The 4,857-nt window shown below is 39.5% G+C and overlaps 1 non-coding gene across 1 annotated transcript; it reads right to left on the bottom strand.

Annotated features, from left to right (window-relative positions):
- Positions 1-3,336: 3,336 nt before the first annotated feature.
- On the bottom strand, positions 3,337-3,407 carry trnag-ccc. The gene has a single exon. It is a non-coding gene; the product is annotated as a tRNA-Gly (tRNA).
- Between the last annotated feature and the right edge of the window lie 1,450 nt (positions 3,408-4,857).

The following is a 4,857-nucleotide window of genomic DNA, read 5'->3' as shown; positions in this document are numbered from 1 at the left end:
AGCAAAATACAAAAGAAACAAGATAATTAATGAAGCTTGTTTTTGATTACTTGGTAGATATAAATGGCCCTGAGTTTGACACCTTCTCCAAAACAAATCACCAAAGGGACCTGAGATTTCTCAAAGTTAGAATAAAACATTTAGATAACACTATTGAGAATTAAACAGCACGCTTTCTTATTAATTTAACTTTTATTGTGTTGGCAACTTTTCTGCAATATTCTTTTTGTTGTTCTTAAATGTTAACACTAGGTCTAGCAAATCAATTTCAACATGAAAACGCTGAGAAGAAGGTCAACAGCTCCTCAAACATCGATCAAAATGAATCATCTTCACGTAGGTTCTACATGTAGACAAAGGCAGCATTCAGACTTAGACCATGTTAAGTATTGCTCTGCTTTAGACCTTAGTCACAAATGCCCTTACGAGTGAATACTGGCTGTCTGCATATGAAAATGATCAAACCTGTACAGGGCATGCAGGAATAATCAAGGTTGTGGAGCTCGGTAAGCCCAGAGAGTGAAAATATTCATGCATAATTTTTCAATGGGTATGCTGCAGGCCAAAGGTTGTAGCATACACCTAGGCCGAATCCAAATTCTTCCCTTCTCCCTCCCCCTACATTTGAAGGGGCAGTTTAAGTGCAAGTCGTGTCCGGGATATATATTTTTTTTCATTTCACCCTCCAAGTGGAGGGATACAAAGTCCTCCATCGCGAGGGTAAACCGCGTTGCACTGAGAAGCTCTTTTTTCTTCATGTGGGTGCGCTCTGAAGAACAGACGTTTACATTTAGATGTAAGTAATGACTTTTTGTTGTAGCATGAAGGGCTAGGGAGAAGGGAAGGATTTGGATTTGGGCTTTAAGCAACATGTAAAGGTAAGTAAGAGTGAAGTTTTTTTTTTTTTTTCAGTCATTCAAGTCCCACTGCGCAAGGGGCCCTTTAGTGATTTTCAAGTGGGTGCTCCTTGAGTGCGGCCTTTGTGTTGGAAATTAAGAAATTAGGCAGTGTAGTTTGTTTGGACATTCTACAGGCACTTTTGTGTGTGCAGCATTTGAGCACAGTTAGTAAAAAGTGCACTCTGCTAACTACTAGAGTGTGCTTAAGGGGACCGTAAGACAGCATCATTCATATCATATGTTATCTGTGCTTGTAACTTATGTACTTTATGATACACTTAGCATATGCACAATAATTGTATGTTCCATTTTTATGATGTCCCTTAAATTGGCCACACACACCTGCTGTCCCCTTAAAAAGTCTTTCTAAGACCCTTCAATGGGAACAAACTACCACAAACACTGCAACATCCATATGGGTAAACCGGGTGCATGTACCGTATTTTCCGGACTATAAGTCGCTCCGGAGTATAAGTCACACTTTTAAGAGAATAGTCCAACATTTATGAATAAATTCAACAAGCCCGACGTAACGTTGCATTTGACATCAAATGCGATTCATGCGTCAAATTCGAGTCCACTGAATCTTTTGATGTGCGTCTAATTTAATGCTCAATGCTTGTCCAAAAACGTGTTCATAAACTAGACACTCCCATTGGAGAAGCTGTGTGAAGTTTTTAGCCTCATTGCTACATGATGGAGGCTTATCTCGTTTAAAATACACAGAAGATACGGGTGATGTTGAGAGGTTAAGTTATTTATTTAAAGAACCCCACAAAAGCATCTATAATCATCTCTCCATTCTGGGTTCAGGACAGCAGTTTTTTGTCTTTTTCTTACGGCGATCGTTCCCTTCTAGCCTGCAGGAGCTGCATCTAAATGACAGTTTTTAGCTGCTCTTCTGTCTGTGTATAACCCAGTTTGATGGCTTGTTGTCCCGCATTAGCCCAGGAAGAGAAAAATAAAAACAATAATAATGTCCTGATGCAAATGAGAAAAACATCATAACATCCACGAGGAGAATGATTAGATTAGCAGGAACGTTTGTTTTGAACATAACTTCTTCTTCTGCGTTTCTGTCAGCTGACAGCAGTAGACAATGATACACAAACCTACAGTGCCCTCTAGTGGTTGTTATTGGGAAACAACCGCCAAAAGGCAACCGGTTTAAGTGGGGAAAATAACAAATATATGAGCCTATTTATGTCTAACAAAATCACATATAAGTCGCTCCTGAGTATAAGTCGCACCCTTGGAAAATCTATGAAAAAAAGCGCGACTTATAGTCCGGAAAATACAGTAACTAAAGGCTGATTTCCACTGGTCCGTCTGTGGTGCATCTCAGTTGAATTGACACAAAAAAAATAAAATGTTCATTAATCAATCATAATGTTTACATCGCTTCTGCATTTCTGCATCAGATGTTCGTCCCTCCAAAAGCTTTATGCAGGGGACTTGTATTTTTAGTCAAGTGTTGCGCCAATTTTGTGTCAATTCCTGATTTGTTAATATCTTTGGACCTGTGTGTGTTTGTCATTCTTTATTCTTATTCTTTGGAATTGTGTGTACATAATTCCTGAATTTTAACACAAATAATACATTTTGTGCATAACTGTGTGTACTTGCAATTGTGTATTCACATGTACAAAAAATAGTTAGTTTCAAGCTGCTGTAGTTTTTGTCAAGAACTGTTTGTGGAAGACCCAAACGCAGGAGACCAGACTTGGTGGCAGAAACTTAAAATAGTTAATAAATTAACATAACCATGACAAAAACTCATTGACAGACAGAAACGGTGAGCTTAACAGAAGAGAGCAGAAGACCTGACAATGCTGAACTAAAACCAGACGCTCAAATACACTGATGTGGACTAACTAAATAAAGACAGCTGTGGATGATTAACATGAACATGGTGAGACTAACAGGGAAAACAACATGACAACAGCAACACAAAAACCAAAGCACAGACTCCTGATAGTTTTAAGTTGTGTATGTGTAAATTGTATTTTGTATTCTTTTGAACTTCACATTTTTTATACTTGTGAATACACAATTGCAAATACATAGATATGCACAAAAAATATTGTATGAGTTACAGATCAAGAATTATGCACACAAATCAAAAGTTATAAAAAAATAAAGAATTACACACACACACACAAATCTAAAGTTACACGTTAATCAATACTTGCGTACACATAAATTGGGGTAAGTCTATTTTCTCTCCATAGAAACAGGTCCAGGTTTCAAAATTAAAACTTCCATTTTCCATCCATCCATCCATTGTCTTGACCGCTTCATCCCGTTCGGGGTCGCGGGGTGCCGGAGCCTATCCCGGCCACTGATGGGCGAAGGCGGGGCACACCCTGGACAGGTCGCCAGTCCGTCGCAGGGCCAACATGAAGGTTATTGTACATAAACGCTAGTCTAGAATCAATGCATTGGCTGGGAATTGTACCCAGGTCAACTGCATGGGAAGCAGCTATGCTACCACTATACCACCAATGCACAACTTCCATTTTACTTTCAAAATAAAAAATTGTAAGATTTTGTTTTATCTTTAAGGTGACGTGCCCATGCCATAATGCACTTTAATTTTGGCAGTACAAAAGTATGACATCACTCATGACACAGCATGTATTTTACAAGCACTCAGCAAAGACCAAGAGCCTCAGGAAGACGAGGAGGAGAGTTTTGGATGAACTACTCAACATAGGAGTGGCAGGACAATTTGGGAATCAGGGGGAAGGAGGGACAGACTGGAAACGCAATGGAGACTAAACTAAATCATGATCGTGACACAACTCCCCATGCAAGGCAACAGAAATGCACCACAGTAAGGCTTTAGCTTTACACAAGGGAAGCCTGAAAAAAAAGACTTTCTAGTTTGTCAAGTCAATTCCTTGTTCACTTTAATATGATGTGATTGTTCCTGGCCCTACAGCAATTTTCCTGTTTAACCTCAGTTATGTGTTTGATTTAGGCACTTTAGAAATAAAAAAAATTAAAAAAAAAAACTGAGAAAAAAATAGTTAGATGTAATTATTAAGTTTAGTAGTTAAGTGATTATATGTTAAATCCTATAGATGCTTCAAAAGAATATAATGTGATAGAAATACAAAAAGATGTGTGAGCCTAAGTATAATTTACAGTGACTTCCAAATTAAGACCAAGTGTGCAATCACACCACATCAGTGTTTTTGTGAGGAGTGGCATTTTTGTCCTGACATAGCATGCGACCAAACTGTGACTTCCACGTGATAACAAGTTCTTATTTGGGGTGCTGAGTCTATTCTTTGCAGACTCCTTCTGTGCGTTGCCGTAGGCCCCGTGTCTCGACCTGACAGGGAGTCCCTAAGTTTATGTGGCGTGGCACCAGGGTAGACACACACCATTACTCCAAAGCCCTAGGTTCACACATGAACATCATACACAACCCTCGCAATGCCTTCCTCGCTGCTGGCCTCCTGCTTTGCCAAATAGAGGGGCTGTCCTGCTTTCCTAGCCTCATTGACTTTGGAGGGTCTCCATCAATTAAATCCAATAGACTTTAAACTCGAGTGAACCCAGCACAGCAGCTATTCGGGGAAAAGGGGGGCCACTCCAACCTGAGAGGCTAAATGCCCAGGGGCCCTGTCACATGAATTCAGAGAGACCCATCATTGGCTTTGAGCACATACTAACCACAGGCAGGAACACAGACCACATTTGATGTCACATTGCAAATCTAAAGGTACAAAACAAAGGAGCTTACCTTTGTGTTTACAAAAACAGCAGTTCAGACATTTATTTGTTGACTGCAACACATACTGATTAGGTGACCAATGATCACTTCACTGTCTTTGTTAGCAAGTGTGCAAGAATTCAGCTGCTGGATAAAACGAGCTTGTTTGTTTTAATTAGTTATGTTGGAGCCGATCTACCAGTCATTTATTTTCTTTCTGTTCTTCTTATGTCA

This window comes from Oryzias melastigma, linkage group LG15 (genome assembly GCF_002922805.2).
Source record: "Oryzias melastigma strain HK-1 linkage group LG15, ASM292280v2, whole genome shotgun sequence".
Classification (NCBI taxonomy): Eukaryota; Metazoa; Chordata; class Actinopteri; order Beloniformes; family Adrianichthyidae; genus Oryzias; species Oryzias melastigma.
This window is presented reverse-complemented; position numbering and strand designations above follow the sequence as displayed.